The sequence below is a fragment of the Prionailurus bengalensis genome, chromosome A1 (genome assembly GCF_016509475.1).
Source record: "Prionailurus bengalensis isolate Pbe53 chromosome A1, Fcat_Pben_1.1_paternal_pri, whole genome shotgun sequence".
Lineage (NCBI taxonomy): Eukaryota > Metazoa > Chordata > Mammalia > Carnivora > Felidae > Prionailurus > Prionailurus bengalensis.
In genome coordinates this window covers 85,273,435-85,298,625 of record NC_057343.1, presented here as the reverse complement: position 1 = coordinate 85,298,625, position 25,191 = coordinate 85,273,435, and the positions used below count along the sequence as shown (strand labels likewise).

The 25,191-nt window shown below is 36.4% G+C and overlaps 1 pseudogene; it reads left to right on the top strand.

Annotated features, from left to right (window-relative positions):
* Nucleotides 1-18,619: 18,619 nt before the first annotated feature.
* Nucleotides 18,620-19,462, top strand: LOC122478954 (annotated as a pseudogene).
* Nucleotides 19,463-25,191: the final 5,729 nt, after the last annotated feature.

Sequence of the window (25,191 nt, the reverse complement as noted above, 5' to 3'; positions counted from 1 at the left end):
AATTTTAAGTAACAAAACAAAACGAATTATCTAAGCAGAGAGGAAAACAAACACTTCTAAGAGGTGTAAATCACAACTAGTTTTCTGTGTGATTTTGAGCTTTCACCTAATTCCCTCATCTTTCTTCATGTCCGTTTGAATGGAAGAGCCCTCTTCCTTATTTTAGATGTAGTGAAAAATATAAGAAAATTATAGTGCCCTTGTGAAGAAAATGCAGAGGTTTATTTGCTATCACTGTCCCATTAGATTTCATTTGTAACAAATTTCCAAATTCCCATTAATTCTTGGGTTTTGAGCCAATGAAGAAAGAAAAAGTAAACATTTCTAAATAGTCATAACTTTTGACAATCTGGTAACACAGTAAACAGGGTCCATTAATCCCTCAAGTATCATGAATACCTTTATTCCCTTCTTCTTTTCTTTCTGTAATTGCTAGTAATAATTGTGTAACCATGTAACAGCTCTGGTCTCTTGGTTCATTATGATTGTGGATAAATCAGTGTGTTTTTTTCTGTGTAAACATACCCATTTCCCTGGTCAGAAGTTCCTCACTCATCAGTGGCCTCCCACAACCTATGGGGTATGTGATAGCAAGGCCTTGTATGACATCTGTCAATCTACCACCAATTCCACCATCAACTGGAGCTGCAGATATGCTCAGCAGCTTTTAGCATCTGCAGATGTCATTTTGTCTCCAAACTCTCCACCTTGACATAAGCATTACTTATGCTTAGACAGTAATATTCCACCTCACCCCACTCTCCCCACTCTCTGCCTGAGTTCCTTTCCTTCAGATCTCAATTCAATACATCTCACTTAATGTAACCTCCCCAGCTCCCTACCAGGTTGATTTGGTAAAAGCAGATCTCCTTCCAGGACTGATGTCTCCTTCTGTATATCCTATATCTTGCAAAATACTCACAATTTATAATTGATGATTGGATTCATTACTGAACTTGATTGTCAGAGCCAGTCTTTGTTGCTCTTTCCAGATTCCCCTCTTACCCTTTGTCATGTTAGCTTTTCTTCTTCTTAATAGCTTCTTATATAGGGGAGCCTGGGTGGCTCAGTTGGTTAAGCGTCCAACCTGGGTACGCTCAGGTCATGATCTCACAGTTTGTGAATTCTAGCCTCACGTCAGGCTCTATGGTGACAGCTCAGAGCTTGGACCCTGTTCTAGATACTGTATCCCTTTCTCACTGCCCCTCCCATGCTCACACTCTGTCTCTCTCGAAAATAAATAAGCATTTACTTTTTTAAATTTAAAAAACTTCTTATTTAAATTATCAATAAGAGGAATCTAAATTCTGTTTTACTCATTGAAAAACTAAATAAAATAAAATAAAAATTTGTTCTTCCTATAAGTTATTTTAAAAGCAAGATCGCAATATATTTTTTTTGCATATTTTAAGCAAAGCAGTTGAAATGTTTTGCACTAACAAAAATAATTATAAAAGTGCTTTCTTTCGTTGTTCTCACACAAAAAAATGGATCTTTCTCCTCCAGGGTCAAAGATCTCTGTTCCAAATAGCAATAACATTAAAAACCCAAAATAAAAATTATTGTTTAATTTAGAATTTCTAGAAATGAAGTAACACCTTGTTAGCTGCTAATGCTGAACATGCTCAACATTTTCAAAATAGTGTTCCACAAAACCCAAGAGTCTAGAAAGTATTAGCAGTTGGATAAACAAGCTCAATCTCAAAGTACAGAAGATACGGTTTTAAAAAGACTGGAGAAGGGTTTTTTTTGTGTTTTTTTTGTTTGTTTTTTTAAGAAACGATGTTGCAGTTTGTCAAATGCCACATTGTGTATCATGTTGATTTATTTACAGATATTGACTCACCCTCTGGTACAAGAATAAATTTCACATAATCTTGGTCAATAATTATTTTAATGTATTGTTGGATTTGAGTTACAAGGATCTTGTTAAGAATTTTTGCATTGTGGTTCATCAGGAAAATTGGTCTGTAATTCTCCTTTTTAGTGGGGTTATTGTCTGGTTTTGGAATCAAGGTACTGATAGCTTAACAGAATCATTTTGGAAGTTTTCCTTCCATTTCTATTTTTTGGAACAATTTCAAAATAATAGTAAGCATAGAAGGAACATGGCTCAACTTCATCAAGACCATATATGAAAGATCCACAGCTAAAATCATCCTCAATGGTGAAAAATAAGAGCTTTCCCTGTAAGGTCAGGAACACGACTGGGATGTCCACTCTCACCACTGTTGTTCAACATAGTGCTGGAAGCCCTAGCCTCAGAAATCAGACAACAAAAAGAAATAAAGGGCATGTTAATTGGCAGTGAAGATCTCAAGCTTTCACTCTTCTCAGATGACATGACAGTCTATATGGAAAACTCAAAAGACTCCACCAAAAAGTTGCTACAACTTGTACATGAATATAGAAAATTCCTTGGATATCAAAATTTAAAAAAAAAGTATATAAATTGGTTGCATTTCTATACACCAATAATGAAGCAGCAGAATGGGAAATCAAGGAATAAATCCCATTTACAATTGCATCAAAACCCATAAGATGCCTAGGAATAAACCTAAACAAAGAGGTAAAAGATCTGTACACTGAAAACTATAGAAGCCTTGTGAAAGAAATTTAAGAAGACAGAAAGAAGTGGAAAAAACATCCCATGCTCTTGGATCAGAAGAACAAATATTGTTAAAATGTCACTACTACCCAAAACAATCTACACATGGTAATACGTATATATCTATCAATAATTACTTTAGATGTAAATGGCCTAAATGTTCCAAACAATAGACAAAGGATGGCAGAAGAGATATAAAAACAAGTCCCATATATATGTTGTCTACACAAGATGCACATCAGACCAAAAGACACATACTGAATGAAGATAAAGGGATGTAAAAATATTCACCATGCAAATAGAAGTAAAAAAAAAAAGATGAGATAGCAATTCTTATATTAGTATGAAAAGAAGAAGTTTAAACAAAAACTGTAACAAGAGACAAAGAAGGACATTACATAATGATAAAAGGATCAATCCAACAAAAGGATATAGCAATGTAAATATCTAGTCACCCAACACTGGAGCAGCTAAAAATATAAAGCAAGCATAAATGAACATAAATAGAGAAATTGATGGTAATGCAATGACAGTACGGAGAATTAGCACTCCAATTACATCAATGGGTAGACAGAAAATCAATAAAGAAAAAATATCTTAATGACACATTGCACCATATGAACATAACAGATATACACTGAATATTCCATCCAAAAACAGCAGAATACACATTCTTTCAACTGCACATGGACTTTCTCCAGAATAGATTATACATTTGGGGGGGCGGGGGGAAGCAAGCATCAATATATTTCAATAGATTGAAATCATACAATGTATGTATTCTGATCACAATAGTAGGAAACCAGAAATAAATCACAAGGAAAAAAGTGGAAAATATACAAACACATGGAGACTAAACAATATGATACTAATGACAAATGAATCAATAAAACAATCAGTGAATAAATAATAGATAAGAAAGTAAAACATAATGTTCCAAAGTCTATGGGACACAGACAAACAGTTCTAAGAGGAAACTATACAGCAGAGAAGGCCTGTGTCAAGAAACAAGAAAAAGCTCAAATAAATAATTAAGTCTTACACCTAAAGAAACAGGAAAAAGAACAAATATAGCCAAGCATGCATAAAATAAAGGAAATATTAAGAATTGGAAATAAATTACATAGCCCCTAAAAAGCACCATAGAGAATTTGAAGAAAACAAAAGCTGGTTATTTGAAAACACAAACAAAATTGACAAATCCTTAACCAGAGTCATCAAAAAAAAAAAAAAAAAACAAAACAAAACATCCAAATAAGTAAATTCCAAAAGAAGAGAGGGAAAGTACCAATCGACACCACAGAACTTAAAGGATTATAAGAGAATACAATGAAAAATTATATGCTAAAAAATGGATAACCTAGAAGAAATCAATAAATTGAAAGAAATTTACAACCTTCCAAAAATAAAATAGGAAGAAATACAAAATCTAAACTACCTGATTACAAGTAATAAAATTGAATCCGCTATCAAAAAACCATGAAGTGTGAGGAAGAGAAAGATGGTGGCAAAGTAGCAGGACCCTAGGCTCATCACATCCACAAACAAAACTAGATAACTATCAAATTATCCTAAATATCCTAGACACACAAAGCAAACTCAATGATTAAAGTGAGATAAGAGATGAGGCGCCTGGGTGGTGCAGTCGGTTAAGCATCCGACTTCAGCCAGGTCGCGATCTCGCGGTCCGTGAGTTCGAGCCCCGCGTCGGGCTCTGGGCTGATGGCTCAGAGCCTGAAGCCTGCTTCCGATTCTGTGTGTCCCTCTCTCTCTGCGCCTCCCCCGTTCATGCTCTGTCTCTCTCTGTCCCAAAAATAAATAAACGTTGAAAAAAAAATTAAAAAAAAAAGTGAGATAAGACGTCACGTCAAAGCTTGTAGGAAACACAGAGACATGGTTTAGGGGAGAAAAGGATCATAGATATAGAGTAAGGGATGGAGTCATGGTCACAGAGACAGGTGAGAGGGAGAGAACACAGAACACACAAGGAGAATATTTCCCTATAGGCTTGGACAATAAGAGGGGTTGAATTATTTGAGTTCTTAATACGAGTCTGGTTTAAAGCCTGGAATTTTAAAAGTCAGCACACTTGGCTGGGATAGAGCCAGAAGGCATTGTACTACTTCTGGAGAGAAGGCAGGAAAATAACCTGGGGTAGAAGGCATGGACACAACAATCTGAAGAGGCTTGAGGGACGAAGTGGGGAGATTATTTACTCTTGGAGTGTGTCCCTAAAGGCAGCATTCAAGGACACCTCTTTGGGAACAAAGGATTTGGCTGGATTCATTTCTCTCCCCTGACTCTAAGCATAAACACATGGAAGCACTTGTTAAAGCAGCACCTAACTTGCTTACACCAAGTCCTACACCCTTGTGCTGTGGTGAGACTGCTCTTCTCAAACTTGCCCCGATGCAGCGGGCACCTCTTCAAGAGAACCAGAACAAACCTCTGCCCACACCACATCTCTGAGCCAGAGAGTTCTTCAGGCCTTAGTGCTCATAGTAGTATCAGGTTTTATTTCACCAGCAGATGAGAGCACACCTAGTTAAAACCTGTCACATTCTGACCAAGGACGAAACACTGCCCACAGCAGGCAAGGAGAGCCTCTGCAGATAATTAGCATGTAGGTCAGTGCAGTCAAAGCACAACAGCAGAGGGTATGGATCACACATCACAGAAACTCCCTGAAACATCGGTGCCTACACACTACATACTTCTTCTTCACAGAGACATTACTTTCAGTGCAGGAAATATAACTGGATTTTCTAATACAAAGAAGAAGGCAGAGAGTTAGACAAAATAACAAGACAGAGGAGTTAATCCCAAATGGAAAAACAAGAGAAGGCCACAGCCAGAGATCTAAGTGAAACATATATAAATAATATATCTGATGGAGTTTAAAAAACAATCATAAGTATACTCATTGGGCTTCAGTAAAAAATAGAATGCTCAGGGAGATCCATACCAGAAAAATAAAAGTTAAAAAAGGATCAATGTTTTTTCAGTTCTTAAACTGAAGAATGCAATAAATGAGACTAGAAACAGGTTTCAAGCAATGAACAGCGGACTAGAAGAACCAGGGAAATGAATTAATGACATAAAGGCCAAAACGATGGAAAATAATAAGTTGGACAAAAGAGAGAAAGAAGAATTATGCAAATGCGAATAGATTTAGAGAACTCAATGACTCCTTATAATATAATAATATCTGTATTATAGGATTCCAAGAAGAGAGAGAAAGGGGTGCAAAAAATTTATTTGAGAAAATGATAGCTGAAAACTTCCCTAATCTGGGGAAGGAAACAGACATCCATATCCAGGAGGCACAGAGAACTCCCATCAAAATCAACAAAAGCAGGGCAACACAATGACATGTAATTAGATTTTTAAATATAGTGATAAAGAAAAAAATCTTTAAAACAGCAAGACAGGGGTGCCTGGATGGCCCAGTTGGTTCAATGTCTGACTCTTGATTTATGCTCAGGTCATGATCTCATGGTTCATGATTTCTAGCTCCACATTGGGCTCTGTACAGACAGCACAGAGCCTGCTTGGTATTCTGTCTCCCTCTCTCTGCCTCTCCCCTGCTTGATTTCTCTATCTCTCTGAAAATAAATAAAAGTAAACTAAAAAACAAAACAAAACAAAACAACAACAACAAAAAACAGCAGTGAGACAAAAGAAGTCCTTAACATGGAAGGAAAGAACCATAATGCTATCTGTAGATTTCTCAACAGATACTTGGCAAGCAAGAAGGGAGTGTCATGATATATTCAAAATGATAAATGGGAAAAATCTGTAACCAAGAGTACTCTTTTTAGCAAAGCTTTCATTTAGAATGGAAGGGAAGATAACTTCCCAGACAAACAAAACACAAATGAATTCATGACCACTAAACAGGCCTGCAAGGAATATTAAAAGGGACCCTTTGAGAGGAAAGGAGAGACCAAAAGTGACAAAGACAAAATGATCAGAAGAAATCTTTGCAAATCGTGACAAGATAAGAAATAAAATGAAAAATAATTCTATCAATAGTTACTTTGAATATAAATAGACTAAACCCTCCTAACAAAAGACATAGGGTGTCAGAATGGATAAAAGACAAAGCCCATATATATGCTGCCCACAAGGGACTCATTTCAGACTTACAGGCACCTGCAGATTGAAAGTGAGGGGGTGGAGAACTAATTACAAGCAAATGGATGTCAAAATAAAGCCAGAGTAGCAATACTTTCAGTCTTTGAGCCCCACTGGTTGAAAAACTAGGCTTTAACACAAGGACTGAGGGGTGCTAGGGTGATGGTGAAGTAGGAAGACTCTAGGCTTCTTTGTCCCTCAAACACACCCTGGTCATGGAGAAAGGGGAGGGAGAGTAGAGTGCCCAAGAATACACACAAAAAGAACACTTCCCCAAAGCCATTGGCTGAGGAAATGTGAGGGGCTGATCTTTGTGAGTTTTTCAACCAGTGGGGCTCAAAGAGTTAAATTTTAGAGGTCCCCAGGTTTGGCTGGGCTAGAGACCTGACAGCACACCATACTCCTGGAAAGAAGGTAGACAATCAACCCTGGGGTAGATGACAATATCTGAAGATCAGCTAAGGATCAGAGGGAAAGTCTGTTCATACTTGGAGAACTCCCGCAAGAGGTGGCATTGCCTGTCTAGGGACAAAAGAACTGGAGAGTGACATTTCCCTCTCTCATCCCTCAGCATAGGGAGAGAGACACCTGCTGAGGCTGGCTAACCTGGATACTAGATGTTCCACCTGCTTTGCTCCAAATCCCATGTCCCTGTGCTTTGCCACAGCTGTCCTTCTGGGGAAAACCTGTATCAGTCCCAGCATAGAAAGACCTTCCCCCTAAAGACCAGCTCAGGTACCCACCACACCATGTTACTGAATTTTATAGTTCTAAGTCAGCTGGTTTGTCTGTGATAGAGCCCAAAGTTCACTGTGCTGCTCTACTCTGGCAAGCAACACAGTGACAGACAGTGTGAAAACAGTGATCTGAAATGCCTAGGGTATATGAGGGGAATATTTTTGCTCTTCTAGGAGTGCTTCCCACAGAGCAACAAGCACAGAGTCTCCTCTCTTGGGACAAAGGAACTGGCTGGGAGTTTAGTTTATAATGAACTCCTGGCACTCAGTATAAATTAACTTCAATATACAGCACAGCAGCACCACCTGTGCATCCTGCTTACACCAATTCCCACCCCACTGTGTTCTGCTGGTACTACTTTTCTGGAGCAAGTGTGCTTATAGACTAGCGTAGCGGGGCCCTTCCAAAGAAGACCAGCACAAACCTCCTTATGCATTACATCTACTGATAAAACAGTTTTTCAAGCTTTGAGTTCTAGTGGAAGTAGCATCATGTCTCATTTCCAAAGCAGACCATGGACACACCAAGTTAAAAGTCAACACATTCTGGCCAAGATCCAAACGCTGCTCACACTGCAGGCAAGGAGAAACTCTGCAGACGACTGACCTGAGAGAGCAGGCAAAACACAGCTCCAGGGTGCATGCAGCACACATCAGAAACACTCACTGAAGCAACAGGTTCTGAATATTGTAAGATCTCTTCTTCATAAGGCCATTACTCTCGGGAGCAGTAAACATAACAGGCTTTCCTAACACAGAGAAGACAGAGACTTGGAGACTTAGACACAGTGCTGAAACAGAAGAATTCATCCAAAAAGAAAGAACAAGAAAGAGTCATGGCCAGAAATCAATTGAAAAAATATAAGTAAAATGCCTGATGGAGAATTTAAAGCAAAATCATAAGGAAACCAGGGGGGCTTGAGGAAAATATGGAAGGCACCAGGGGACCCTAACTGCAGAGATAAAAGACCTAAAAAACATCCAGACAGAAATGAAAAATACAATAATTGAGATTCAAAACAGACTGGATGTAAATAAGCACAAGGATGGAAGAAGAAGACAAATAAGTGATACAGAAGATGGAAACATCTATCAAGCAGAAAATAATGAATCTGAAAAAAGAGAGAAAGAAGAATGGTGGGTTATGAGGGTAGATTTAGGGAACTCAGTTACTCCACCAAGCATAGCATTCATATCATAGGACTCCCAGAAGAAAAAGAGAGGGAAAAGGGAGCAGAGGTTTATTTGAGGAAATAACAGTTGAAAACATCCCGAATCTGGGGAGGGAAACAGAAATCCAGATCCAGTAGACACAGAGAACTCTCATCAAGATCGACAAAAACAGGCCAACACCAAGACGTATTGTAGTTACATTTCACATATATAGTGATAAAGAAAAATCCTAAAACTGGCAAGACAAAAGAAGTCTCTAATTTACAAGGTAAGTCCCATAAGATTAGTTACAGATCTCTCCACAGAAACATGACAAGCCAGAAGGGAGTGACATGATATATTCAGTGAACTGAATGGGAAAAATCTGCATTCATGTAGACTCCATCCAGAAAGATTATCATTAATAATAGAAGGAGAGATAGCAAGTTTCTAGGCAAACAAAAACTGAAGGAGATGGTGACCACTAAACCAGCCTGCAAGAAATGAAAAGGAATTCATTGAGTGGAAAAGAAAGATCAAAAGTGACAAAGATGAAAAAGAAACAGAGAAAATCTCTAGAAACAATAACAAAACAAGTCATAATGACACTAGATACATATCTATCAGTTATTATTCTAAATTTAAATGAATGAAATACACCAATGAAAAGACATAGGGTGTCAGAATGGATAAGAAAAAATACCCATCTATATTATGCCTATAAGACACTCATTTTATACCTAAAGACACCAGCAAATTGAAAGTGAGGGGATGGAGAAACATCTGTCAAGCAGAAGAACATCAATAGAAAGCCAAAGTAGGAATGTTTATACCAGACAAATTAGATTTTAAGCCAAAGACTGTAAGAAGAAATGAAGAAAGGCACTATATCATTAAAAAGTGGTCTCTCCTAAAAAATAATATGTAATAATTTCAAATATGTGTGCTCCCAGTTTTTGGGAAATCAAATATATAAAACAATTAATGACAAACAAAGGAATTCATTAATAATAATGCAATAATAGTAGGGGACGTTAACACTTATTAACCCACTTACATCAATGTATAGATCATCTAAGCAGAAAATCAACAAGGAAACAATGGCTTTGAATGACAGTGGACCATATGGACTTAATATTCAAAATTTTAATCCCAAAGCAGCATAATACACATTCTTTTCAAGTGCCATGGGACATTCTCCAGAATAGATCACATACTAGGTCACAAGCCAGGTATCAAAAAGTACAAAAAGATTGCAAACATACCATGCATACTTTCTGACCATAATACTCTGAAACTTGAAATCCGCCACAAGAAAAAAATTAGGAAGGCCACAGATACATGGAGGTTAAACAACATGCCACTAAAGAATGAATTGGTCAAACAGGAAATTAAAGAAGAAATTTAAAAATACATGGAAGCAACTGAAAATGAAAACATGATTGTCCAATATCTTTGGGATTCATCAAAAGCAGTCTTAAGACTGAAGTGTATAGCAATACAGACCTACCTTAAGAAGTAAGAAAAATCTCAAATAAACTACTTAATCTTACATTTAAAGAACTCAGAAAACTAGCAGCAAATGAAACCTAAACAGCAGAAGTAGGGGGGAAATAAATATTAGAGCAGAACTAATGATATACAAAATAAACAAACAGTATAACAGATCAATAAACCAAGGAGCTGGTTCTATGAAAAAAAAGTTTTTTTTAACTTTTTTAACTTTCTATTTATTTTTGAGAGAGAGACAGAAACAGAGCCTGAGCAGGGGAGGGGCAGAGATAGAGGAAGACACACAATCTGAAGCAGGCTCCAGGTTCTGAGCTGTCAACACAGATCCTGACACAGGGCTCAAACCTATGGATGGTGAGATCATGACCTGAGACAAATCGGATGCTTAACCAACTGAGCCACCAAGGCGCCCCTGAAAAATTTAATAAAATTGATACCTCCCCCCAGCATGACTTAATGAAAAGAAAAGAAAAAGGACCCAAATAACACAAATTAGATAGGAGAAATAACAATTAATACCACATAAATGCAAGCAATTATGAGAATATTATAACAATTTACATCCCAAACATCAGATAATCTGGAATAAATGGATACATTCCTAGAATCCTATGAACTATAAAACTGAGGCAGGAAGACATAGAAAACATGAAAAGACCAACAGCCAGCAAAGAAATTGAATTCATATTCAAAAATTTCCCAACAAACAAAATCCAGGGACTGATGGGTCACAGGGAAATTTTACCAAACAGTTGAAAAATTGTTAATACCTATTCTTCTTAAAGTATTAAAAAAAAACTGAAGTGGAAGAAAAACTTTCAAATTCATTCTATGAGGCCAGTATTGCCCTGATTCCAAACCAGAAAAAGATTCCACTAATGAAGAGAACTACAGGCTAGTATCCTTCATTAACATGGGTGCAAAAATTCTCATCAAAATACTAGCAAACCAAACACAACAGTACATTAAAAGAATCATTCATCATGATCACGTGGGAACTATTCCTGGGGTGAAAAAGTGGTTCAATATTTACATATCAATCAAGGTACTACACCACTTTTAAAAAAGAGAGGATGAGAACTTTATGATCAGCTCTATATGTACAGAAAGTTTTTAACCAAAGTGCAACATCCATTCTTGATAAAAAAAAAACACAATAAAATAGGGAGAGAGAGGGAACATACCTCAACATAATAAGAGCCACATAAAGAAAGACTGACAGAAAATATTGTCCTTAATGAGGAAAAATTGAAAGCTTTTTCTCCACAGTTAGGAGCAAGACAGGAATGTCCACTCTTACTACTGTTATTTAACATAGTACCGGAAGTCTTTCCCTCAGCAATTAGACATGAAAAAGAAATAAAAGGCATCCAAATTGGCAAGTTAGAAGTCAAACTTTCATTATTTACAGATGGCATGATATTCTATTTTGAAAAGCCAAAAAAAAAAAAGGGTCTACCAGAAAGTTGCTAGAACTGATACACAAATTCAATAAAGTCACACAAAATGAAATCAACGGAAAGAAATGTGTTCCACTTTTCTACACCAATAAGGAAGCAGCAGAAGGAGAAGTCAAGGAATCAATCCCATTTACAAATACACCAAAACCATAAGATACCTAGCAATAAACCTAACAGAGTGAGGGGATGGAGAAACATCTATGAAACAGAAGAACATCAAAAGATAAAAAGAGTGTAGAAAAATGAACACCCCAAAAAACAAATAATCCAGTTAAAAATTAGCAGAAGTCATGAAAGACATTTTTTTTCAAAGAAGAAACAGATTGCTAAGATACACATGGAAAAGTGCTCAACATTGCTCATCATGAAGGAAATACAAATCAAAGCTACATTGTGGTAACATCTCACACCAGTCAGAATGGCTAAAATTAACAACATAAGAAGCAATAGGTTTTGGCTAGGATTCAGAGAGAGGACTTTTGGTAAGAATAAAAACTGGTGTAAATTGATAGAAGTTGTGATGGCCATTGATGATGATCTAAAGCAGCTGTTGTGAAGATTATGAGGGTGCAATTAGATAAAACACAGAGAGAGCTTAGTAGAATGATGAGTACTTACAAAAGACTCTATGAATGTTAGCTGTTATTACTGGTGTTATTTTACCCACAACAAACAGAATGGGGGAATATCCAGAGGATAGCTGAAATTGATAGATCAACTCAGTTAAACCTCAAAACAAAACTTGTGTGACATTCTTGTTAAGGATTAGAACTAAATCATCTCCTCCAAGTAGAAGGATATGAATTCCTTATACTTTCTACCTGTGTCATGTTTTCATTTATGCCAGGAAAATCATGTTATATGTGATAAGATTTATGGGGCGCCTGGGTTGTTCAGTCAGTTGAACGTCCGACTTCAGCTCATGTCATGATCTTGCAGTTCGTGAGTTCCAGCCCTGCGTTGGGCTCTGTGCTGACAGCTGAGAGCCTGGAGCCTACTTCAGATTTTGTGTCTCCCTCTCTCTGCCCCTTCCCTGCTCATGCTTTGTCTCTCTCTGTCTCTCAAAAATGAATAACGTTAAAAAAATTAAAGATTTATGATGCCTGGTTAACTCACCACTAGAAGTTCAGGATTATCACTAATCCCTTGAGTCTATTTCATAGGTATTAGTGTTAACCTACTACACATCTGAATGTGGCTCTAACTGAAAATATTTATGAAGTAAACTATATGAATCTTGATAATGGTTATACTTATACGTATGTTCATGTGCATTCACATACACACACACAATCTTTCCAACATGAATCTGGTAAACCATCTTTTGAGAAACTAATATTTTCCTACTTATGCTATCTCCTGGGGTTTAGAAGAGTTAGGTAAAAGGCAGGTAGGAATTTTCATCTTTTTATTGGTTACTTTCTAAATGGCACAAAATCCAACAAGAGTTCTTAGAAGGCAATGCCTTCTGGAATCTGGAGAAGAGGACATGGGTCAAAACCCTGAATCTTAGTAACTGTGTAATCTTAAAATACCATTTTCACTGTCCAAAGGTTGAAATGATAATGCATAGTCTCCACCGCACATTGTGCTTTTGATGATTAAGTGACACAAAGTAAGTGAAATTGGGTTTTTCAGCTCTAAATTCCAGAATAAATAAAATTTGCTTTTTCAGTCTCAAAGATGAGCCATGCAAATCTCAGTAACATACCCATAACAGTTTATATACACAACTCATTTAAGACAGAGTCAGAACAAGCAGTCAGGCTGACAGAAAGTTCTACAACCCAGGGAGGGCTATGAGTCTGCTGTGAGTGAGCCTTTTGGGAAAAGGGAACATAAAAAGGCCAGGTGATGATTCTTGTCATTGCAGAAAACTGTACACAGAAAGGAGTATTAGCACTACCTGGTTGAAATCCAAAGCCAAGGAGAACATTTTAAGCATAAAGTCCCCACTTCACAATTTCTAGGTTTTCTTGTACAGATGACAGGAAAGATGGTCAGTTTTGTCCTACTGAACGGATTAGCCCAAGCAAATTGACAAAAACAAATAAATACATAGGTTTTCAATGTATTCATAGATTAAACTAGAAAAATAAGATAAGAAAAAAATAAGGAAAATGGTCTCCTTTATGACATAACATTTACACTGGTTACATTTACATATATCATAAACAGTTTCATTTTAGTGATGTCAAAGACATATTCTTTTCATTAGCATATCAAATATTTCACAAATGAATCCAGAGTTTCAGATTAAGTTTCACAAGATTTGTTTGTATTATGTGCAGTTGACTATTAAAATGATTGCCTTCAAACCAGAGAAAAGAAGCAAACCATATCTTCCTTTTCCTAGTGATGAATTAACTTGAAAGTGATGAAGAAATTTCCTAGAAGTGATAAAAGGTATAATACTTAATTATAAAAAAGTAAAACCCCTCAGAAGTAGCTGTGAATTGTGTTTCTGCATGGTTTGTAACACCGTATAAACAAACACACATGGGCCATCAATCATTATTAACCAATAATTTAGAAATAACAAAGCTCATATCCTTTTATGCCACTGACAAAATTTCTGTGCAAATATGTTTTTTCTTTTTCTTGTGACCGTCAGGAAAATTAGGATTTGATTTTCCAATGAAAGGGGAGAAACTCAATGTAAAAGAATTTGATTGTTTTTCCCTTACAGAAGGATAGAAATAAATTGCAATAGAGTTGATGGCTAACTAAGAAAAGGAAATAGAGAGGAATGGTGAGTGGAAGATTATACTTTTAAATGAGAGAAAAGAAGTCTGAAATATTTTTTGGAATTTAAACATGTGACTTTATTTGATATATGGAATGAAGTTCAATAAGTGTGTGGATAAAGAAGAATTAGCAAATGAGTAAGAGAGACTGGACAGAAGGAAGCTGATTTTCTTTTATGTGTGGATGTGTACCAAAAATGTTTCCACACTCTGCTTCTCCAAGTTGGTTCCTGAGGTCAACAGTGAATTCTTCAGAAATCTGTCCTTTAAAATAAAAATGTTTCTTTATTTATTCTGAGAGAGAATGAAAGAACAAAGTGTGCATGTACAAGTGGGAGAGGAACAGAGAAAGAGAAGGAGAGAGAGAATCCAAAGCAGGTTGCACACTGCCAGCATATAACCCAATGTGGGGCTTACTCCCACAAACTGTGAGATCATGACCTGAGCCCAAATCAAGAGTCAGACACTCAACCAACTTGAGCTACCCAGGCACAACAGAGATCTGTGTCTTTGACTCTCAAGTTTATTTCCTGTGGAAATATTTCCTGTTCTCATAGAGGACAGCCTGTTAAATCATAAGGCATGAATCTACTATATCATTTGCTGGGAGGTGTTTAATAAGGGACAAACTGTTAGAGCAAGAGGACACCAAGCCCTTCCAAAATTCAAAGAAAGTAATTCACCAACAAGGCAATGTTTGAAATGGGACATATCTCAGGATGAACATCCCCTGTCACATCATCATCCAAAAAATTCACTGACACGTGAACGCATCAGAGACCCTAAAGGTTAGCACACTCTACCCTGAGTAATGTCTATTTACTAATTTGTTTTTGTCTGAGAGCTGTGAAAAACAAAGGTCTGCATCTACACAGGTGCCAATACAAGGATTAAGACCCAGAAAAAGAAAAGGTGCATAGCAGGCCATTAACTCAGGTTTAAATAAAGTAGCAGAATCTATATAAAATGCAACCATCATGACTGAATCTTCTAATCTGGCTCTGCTGGTCATATGCCATTGTAACCCAACAGAAATTATTTATTTGACTGACAATTATAAAAAAAGTATAGTTATCAAAACAATCTGTCAAGACACAGAAATGCCCCAAAATATGACACATGTATTTGCAAGTCTTCATTCAAGGCTTAAGGGCTGCATGTGGGTATCAATTTTTTTTAATTATGCATATATGAAATTTATAAATACATAAAACTGAATACATTCATATTTATGGTACAGTCTAGATGATAAAAAATCTTCATATAAACTATAACAGGTTAATAATTTAAACATTAAATTTGGTTATATGACTGGTTTTCTAGACAGGTCTTCATAGTTCTTATTCGTGAGAGTGAATTTACACATTTACAGCATGTTTAGTTGTCCTCTAAGGATTCTAGAAGTAAAAGAATCATAGAAAATAAGTTAAAAATAACTCAAGGAATAATTTAGAGTAAAGTTCTTCAAGGAGTCAAGAAAGTCAAAATAATAGTGGACCTGGGTATAGTTCCTTCATTTTTAACTAGTTGAATGTTCTGGGGCTAACCTTTTCCATTTTTGAAACTGTGATTTCTTCATCATTAAAATAACAGGGAGAAAAAGAATTACTGGGGATAAGTGTAAAGTGGATTTTTCTAAGACACCTTCTAACTCTAAAATTCAAAGTTTTGACAAAAATACTATGAACTTGGAGAATCTCGTGATAGGCAACAATCCAGCAGCAACAATCCCTGTTGGCCAGGATTCATGACCTTGTGTATTCTCCTCTTGAGCAAGGGATGGATCTTATCACCTATTACTTCTGATATTAGGTTACAAAAAGACTGTGACTTCCATCTTGCTCTCACTCCCTTTCTCCTCCCTCCCATCTTTCTTGAAGGAAGCCTACTACCATGTTATGAGATACCCCATGGAAAATCAAGAAAGCGAGGGAAGCTCCCAACAGCCAGCAATAAATTGAAGCCATCAGCCGAGGAGGACTGAACTGAATGTTGCTGGTAACACCCGAGTGAAATTGGAAGCAGACCCTCCCACAGTTAAGAATTCAGATGAAACTATAGCCCAAGACAGCACTTTGATTACAATCTTGTTGGAAATATTTAGGTAGAGGTACCCAGCTTAAGTTTCACTCAGATTCCTGTTGGGAAGATCTGTGAGGCAATACATGTTTTTACTATCTTGAGATAATTATTGTACAGCAGTAGATAAACTAATATAGTCTCCAAAAAAAGATCACTTCTATTTTGAAAGGCCAAGAATAAAATTATGGAAGGGGAATGAGGAACAGCTCTCCTGAGTAGCAGGTATGTTCAATTCAACAAATACCGATAGTACCACCATATTTCAAGTAGAGTGGTAAAGGAATGCAAAAACATTATCCCTGCTGTGAACCAGTTTATATGCTTTATGCAAAGTAATTTAGATTTAACAGGAACTGGGAGGTGTTTACCAAATCTATGTGCTCTTTTCCCCTGTGCACTGAGCTAAATATACTTCTCAGCCTCCCCTGCAGTGACATGTTCCTATGTGACTGGACTCAAATATCAGGGGAAAGGTCATGCAGCACTTTCAGGCTTGGCTTATTAACATTTTCATACTCTGCCTGCTGGATGCTTGATACAGATGAGGACAATGACTTTAGAAGTCAGTATTGAAGATGGTGAGTGACAAGATGCCAGGAGCCTGGGTATGTGAAATGTCATTCAAAAGAGTCAAGTGCCTAACAGCAAAGCCTATTTTTTAATTCATCTGACAAGAAATACAATTCTATTATCTTAAGTCACTGAGAAATGAAAGATTATTTATTACAACAGCTACCACTATCCTAATAAATAAAACACAGGGGCACCTGGGTGGCTCAGTCAGTTAAGCTTCCAACTTTGGCTTAAGCCATGATCTCAGGGCTTGTGAGTTCGAGCCCCACGTTGGGCTCCATGTAGACACCTCAGAGACTGGAGCTGGCTTTGGATTCTGTGTTTTCCTCTCTCCCTGCCCTCCCCCATTTTTGCCCTTTCTCTCTCTCAAAAATAAGTAAGCATTAAAAAAAATTAAATGAAGAACAATACAAGGCTTTATTTAATAATAACTCTAGTAAATATACTTAATAAGGATCTAATGGTGGAGGATAATTGGAAAAACTTCTGGGATGTGAGTTTTGGTCACTTCTCTTCAACATTTAGTAATAATAAGAGCTTGGACAAGCTACACAACTTTTCTCTGAGACACACTTTTTTTTTGAGAGACAGAGAGAGAGAGAGAATGATTAAGTGGGGGAAGGGAAAAGGGGAAGGGAGAGAGAGAATCTTGAGCAACCCCATGCCCAGCATGGAAACCAAAGTGAGGTTCAATCCAGGACTTGATCTCGTAACTGTATGTCATGACCTAAGCTGAAATCAAGACTCAGATCCTTAATCAAATGAGCCACCCAGGTGTCCCTCTAAGAGACTATCTCCTTCTAAATGCCCACAGATATGATGGTTTAGTTTTTGGTTGTAGTTTTGTTAAAAAAGATAAAAAAGTTTATGTGAAGTTAGATTTCCATCATGCAAATCCTCTAGCCTTTTAAAATGAAGGTTACTTTCCATCTCCATTGTACAGTGTATCATCTATATTCTTCCATTATAACATCTGTCTAATTTCTCCACATGTTCCTGATATCTTCTTCAATAAAGTTAAAGGTCTTTAGCATCAGAAATCATACTTTATTCATCTTTGTCTTTCTAAGATTTAGCATAGTGATAAGAACATATTAGGATGGAAACTGTGATTTGGTGAGGATGGAACAAATGTAATATACTTCTCAAAGGTTAAAGTATGGCAGTGAGAGAGTATAAGAAGGGAGATGGGAATGGGGTCTCTGAGAAATGACATAGAAGGGAGGGGAGGTGGTAGTAATGGATATGAGCTACCATTACTAGATGAAGTCTGGAAATTAACTATACAAGATTCAGGAAATTTATTCTGTGAATAAAGAAGATAACTGGAGGCATTAGATAGGTTATTTAGCCATGAAATTGGCTAAATTGCTGTCAGTTGCAGAAATATCACAGCCTACTGATGCTGATAAGGGTTATAAAGGAAAGCGTCTGGGGAACAGAATCCAATAAATCTTTGTGATGTCTCCAAATCTGGTTTGTTCCCAGGGTTGATCACTTCTAATAAGACAAAGACTTGGATAAAATAAATTAGTCTTCAAATATGATTTTATGCTCTTGAGCCTATTCCCTGGTATAAAATATGTCAATGTCCTTGTCTCTGCCATCCTTATGATCTACACTGTGACTCTCACCACAAATGTCATCCTTATTTTCCTCATCTGGGTGGATTCTCATCTCCACACACACATATATTTTCTGCTCAGCTAAATTGCTCTCATGGACCTGACATTAATCTCCTGCACTATACTCAAGACGGCAACTGACTTCTCAGGGAAGAGAAACATCTCACAGGTTGCCTGTGAAACTCAGATCTTTTTTCTTCTGGACTCTAGTAATTGCTGAGTGTATCCTTATTACCCTCATGTCCTTTGGCCAGTATGTGACAATTTGTAACCTTCTGATATATACCCTGATAATAAGCCAGAAAGTATATCTGCAGATGGCTATTATCTCCTGTATGTGGGAGTCTTTACATTACATCATTTGCACACACAGTTTATTCTATCTATTTCCCCATCTGTGGTTCCAGAGAGGTTTCCCATTTCCTCTGTGAAGTCATGGCCATTCTAAAATTGGACTGTGAGCACATCTCTGCCTATAAGAAGGGTGTAGTGATGACAACCGTTATGATGCTCCTCATTCCCTTGTCCTTTATTCTGTTTTCTTATACTCTCATCTTCCTTGCTATCCTCAGCATGAACTCCCTGGAGGGCAGAAATAAAGCCCTGGCCACCTGTTCCTCCACTTTACTGTGGTGAGCCTCTACTTTGGCCAGCCATGCTGGTCTACATGAGGCCTAATACTTATCACAGTCCCAAGCTGGACCAGTTTCTCTTTATGCTTGGTTGCATCCTCACCCCCATGATGAACCCTCTCATACACAGTCTGAGGAGCAAGGAGGTGGTGAGTGCTCTGATAAAAGTGTTGGAATGCTGCCTAACATCAAATTAGACCACAAATATAAGATGAATATCAATCACTACCTATTTTCACTTCCGTCTAAATCAGGCCTTCTTAGATGTTCAGGTTTTAGTTCTGGTCTTTTCATAATTAAAATTGCAATGGGACCACTGGCTGTATGGATTCTCTCTCTCTCTCTCTCTCTCTCTCTGTCTCTGTATATGTAGATAGACATAGGTAGATACAGAGATGGAGAGAGATTTATCTATATAGATAGATATCTGTATATATCTACATGTGTCTCTATATCTATCTATCTATCTACCTATCTTATGTTTCTTTGACAATGTTTGGCCCACACCCTCAGATTATGGGCCAGCAGGAGTTAAGCACTCCCAGTTGATGATTGATGGTGAGGGTGGTGATAACAGTGGTAGTAAATATGATGATAATGTAGTTGGAATGCTGGTATGTAAGGTGATGGAGGTAATGATGTTAATGATGATGAAATTTCACCAAGAAAAGTAATTGAATTAGCAATCCTTCATTCAACTACAAAGGGAATGTATACCAATTTCATTCCTTGAAAGAGGCCAACCACCGCTGAAAGTCTAGGGATGTTTCATTTTCCAAAGATCTGTAAGTGAAGATAAGAATTAAATTGAGTTCTTGATTTCTAATCTTTTAAATGAAGGGGTTAGATAATAAACCTAAACAAAAATCCAATTATATTAGTCTATTTTAAATATTTTTTCACTTAAAATTTCAATTATTTTATAGAATTGTCCTTATTATCAAAAATAATCTGTATTATCAAAAATATTAGGACTTTTTTTTAGTTTTAACTCTTTATTTGTAAAATTACATAATTATATAGACTTGATGGAAATAGACAGTTATTTACAGGCTTCTATTACTGGAATTTATTTATTTATTTATTTATTTATTTATTTATTTTTGTTTTACATTTCTAGTGACTTTCTGCCATGTAATGTCAAAGGATAAAATATTCAAATTTTAGCAGAAAGGGAAATAGAGTGAATGTAGCTGAACCTATAAATGTGGAAGAATTCCTGTCTTAATATCTGACAGTATGAACCCAAATGGACAGCAATTGCACTTAAAGGATTTCATAATTTACTAGTACATTCATCACATTTTAATTCTCATTGTTGAGTGACTGAAATATCACAATGTAAACTTATTTAGACAGTTATTTAACACCCAGAAAGGAAAGTATATGTCCATATATCTAGATAGATAGATAGATAGATAGACAGATACGTTGATGATATATAGATATATGGACAGATACACACACACACACACACACACATATATATATATGGAAATCATAATGTATATGTATAAATCATCCCTAAATATCTAGGGGAAAATATAAATCATTTTTAAATCTGAAATATATTGAGGGTTATATGAAAAAATGTTTTGATCTACAAAATGGATAAGTAACAACATTTTAGGCTATTCTTCATATAGATGATTAATGCAAATTATTTGTCCAAGGAAAAAAATGTATGTACCAACTGAAGTATAGGGCAGGGTGGATTGAGGGAGAATTATAAACCAGAAACCTTTTCTTTAAAGATTTTTTAAAATTTAAATGTGAGTTTTTTAACATGAAGTATTTTTTAGTAATTACTGTACCCAGTGAAAAGCTAGAACTTACAACCTTGAGACCAAGAGTTATATGCTCTATTAACTGAGCCACCCAGGCACCCCTAAACCAAAAATATTTTTGGCAGTGATTGAGCTGATAACTATAAGCATTGATTCAGGTATCAGCTGTCATTTTTAAGCATTTCTAACAATAAATCTGAATTCCTTGCACTTAACTTTTCTTTCCAATATAAATATTCTATTAAACTAAATAAAGAAAAGAGGCAATGGTTTACAAATGCCCTACTCAGATGGGTAAAAGTATACTCAAAGAGCCATTCTGCTTCAATTTGTTTCAGTGAAGTGGTACCATAGTTTGGGAAAAGCTCAGTATGGCAGAGCTCTCTTCCACACTGGGGTGAAGCAGGAGGAGTTCACTTGGATGGGACTTGAGCTGAAAAAAGGAAATGAGATCCACAGTTCTTAGTTGCTTTAAGGTCTAGTGGCTTCACACAAAGTTGTGTAATTGCCCTCTTCCTCCTTGCAGAAACAAATGGCTTTAATACATTGCCTTCTTTTTTAAGATAATAAATGTGAAAGGCTGGGAAAAGAAAATCCTCAGGCAAAGTTCTCATCCATTTGCTCACTGTAGCAGATATCATTTGTTAAAAGAGTTCTGGTAAACCAAGCAGTTAGGAAAAAAGACATAAAGAGTCCAATGCCTTGTCAAAAATATACCTTCGTGGAGAACAAATCTATGTGGCAGAAACCACTTATTTCTTATCTAATTGGAAAACTTTCTCTATAAATGTCTAAAAAGAGAAGATAAAGTTATCTAGTTCAACTGCATTTCCTACAGTTCTAAAAATAAATGAAATAAGACACTTCAGAAGATAAAATATGACTAAGTAAAGACTTGTGACAGAGAAGGGCAGGAGGTGGGTAAAGTAGAATGGGAAAGCAACTCTTCTCTCTTCTTAGATTGGAATTTCTTTGGTGGGGAAACTGTTAACACTCTAATATAAATTTAAGATTCACTAAAATAAAAATTGCATTTTGTAGATAACTGAATTGATACTGGTCTCTTATTGTCCTCTTCTTTTGAAATGAACAATTAGATGACCAGAATCCTCACTATTTTTTTTTTCAGATTTTATTTTATTTTTTTTATTTTTATTTTTTATTTTTTAAAATTTACATCCAGATTAGTTAGCATATAATGCAACAATGATCTCAGGAGTAGATTCCTTAATGCCCCTTGCCCATTTAACATCCTCACTATTAAACAGAATCTCATCACTGAATATTGTAATGAAATTACTCTTAAATTCTAATTATTCTAACCAAACAATTTCAGTTTCTGTATTCGATTTTTTTTTCCTCTTGAATGATTTAAATTCCACATCTTGGGGCATTTTTATTATAATGTAACCATCCTCCCTCTCCCATCCCACAGACAGTTTTGCCATATTATTTAAGGTGTAATTGCAACCCATTTGATTGCCTTGGTTTTGGTTGCCATTATTTTGCCTATAGGATGTGAAGACTCTCTCTATATTTTCATCCTGATTATTCCCTTTTAATCTGTGAGGAAATTGTGCCCCTCTTCTCCCATATGAGATCAGAGACCTCACACACAAAAATCTGAAGTCAGACTGGAATAAGCCCACCGTAGTCATTCAAAGAAAAAAAAAAATTCTGTCAGTCTAGTCTAGAGCTGAGAAAATCCTGGTCTCCATGTAACTTTAACACTATTGCACTTAAGATTCTTTAGTACTTACAGCTAAAAGAATGTGAAGAGTTGCGGGGCGCCTGGGTGGCACAGTCGGTTCAGCGTCCGACTTCAGCCAGGTCACGATCTCGTGGTCCGTGGGTTCGAGCCCCGCGTCGGGCTCTGGGCTGATGGCTCAGAGTCTGGAGCCTATTTCAGATTCTGTGTCTCCCTCTCTCTCTGCCCCTCCCCCGTTCATGCTCTGTCTCTCTCTGTCCCAAAAATAAATAAACGTTGAAAAAAAAATCTTTAAAAATAAAAAGAATGTGACGAGTTGGAATCAGTGGCTATATGGCTTCATCAATTTCAAAGAAAGAAAACTCATCTGAAGCCCAAAGTCAAGGAAAGCATGAATATACATTATAGTCTCTGAATGCCCCCTCACCTTCACCTATGTTGTCTCTTGTTCTGTCCCTCCCTCATCTATTTCTTGGTATTTCTCTTTTTATCTATTTCTCAGCATCTCTTTCTTTATTTGTAATTACTCCTACATCTCAGGTCTCCTATGTCTTTCAGTAGCCCTTTCTTGAATACACTTCTGAATTGTTTTGCCAGATATAATCTTTTTAATAAAAAAGATAATAATCTTTTCCATTTTTTTCCAAATTTTTTTTAATTTTTTTTCAACGTTTTTTATTTATTTTTGGGACAGAGAGAGACAGAGCATGAACGGGGGAGGGGCAGAGAGAGAGGGAGACACAGAATCGGAAACAGGCTCCAGGCTCTGAGCCATCAGCCCAGAGCCTGACGCGGGGCTCGAACTCACGGACCGCGAGATCGTGACCTGGCTGAAGTCGGACGCTTAACCGACTGCGCCACCCAGGCGCCCCTCCAAATTTTTTTTTGCCATTTTCCCTTGATGCCCCAAACCTCAGCTTTCTGTTTTAAAGTGCCAATATTATTGGTGATAAAAAAGAATGAAATCTTACTGTTTGCAACAATATGGATGAATCTATAGAGCGTATCATGCTAAGTGAAATAAGTCAGGCAAAGAAAGATAAATATCATATGATTTCACTTTTATGTGGAATTTAAGAAACACAGCAGATAAGCAGGGGGAATTAAGGGATATTAAGATAAAAATATAGAGGGAGACAAACCATAAGAGATTTAAATACAGAGAATAAACTGAGGGTAGCTAGAGGGGAGGTGGGCAGGGAGGTGGATTAAATGGGTGATGAGCATTAAGGAGAGAACTTGTTGGCATGAGTACTGGGTGTTATATACAAGTGACAAATCACTGTGTTCTACTCCTGAAACCAATACTACACTGTATGTTAACTAACTCAAATTTAAATAAATATATTTTAAAAAATAAAGTGTTGCAGAGAGAACATTTTTGAATGTTCGTTCACTGAAATAATTTTTATATTTTTATATATTTTATGAAAAAATATAATTGAGTCTTCTATATTCCTCACTCTAAAGAAAATAACCGTTTACTTTTGGGGGTTCTTTATAATTTCCATTTTATTATATGTAATTTAATTATTAGAAAATTACTTTTTCATGTCCTAATATTAATTAATTCCCATATTAATAGTTAAGGATATAGACAAACAATCCAAGCAATTTACCCTTTCACTGGAACCTCAGAAATGAAATATTCCTTACCTCCAGAAAGATTTTATATCTTGTCCTACCTGCAATCTCACTAACCACTATATTAAGCTCTAAGAAATGCTAAGAGCTAACTTTTTAAAGGTGCATATAATTGGCACTACAAGCTGAATGATTCCAACTATGGGGATATTTGCTATTGTGTAAACAACATATCCAGTCAATTGAATGAATCTTTCTTACTCCATCAGTACCTCGTAGCATTGTACAAGAAGAGCTGCCCAGATATATTTCTAATTTAATGTAACAGTGAATGAATTTCTTCAGAATGTTTGACACCAGAGTTTCTCAGAATTATTCCATAGGACACCAGCAAGAAGTTGCAAATCAAAGCTGTTTGAGTTACAGTGAGAGAGCCACCAAGTTGCTGTCAAAACTGACTCTTCTGTACACTCAGTCATCCACCAAGTATGAACCCCAGTGTAGACTGGTACATCCAGTTTTCTGCAGTCTCTGTCAATTGAGTCCACTTTCACGTTGGAATTTAAAAGTACCTGACATTCCTTTGTCATGTATGGACTATTCTCACTAAGATTAAATCTATGTTATCATGTTCTTGGGGTTATCCAGTCTTTCCATCTTTGATTTCTGTGTTATTTGTTACTTAATAACCATAAACAAAATGGACTTTCCCACACATTCAAAATGTTTCACACATTTTAATATTGCTAACAGAGCCAGAAGTGGAAAGCTTATATTAACATAATGGAAAAGATTTTCAAGAACTTACAAATACACGGACTCTGGTTTTCCTACCAATAAACACAGA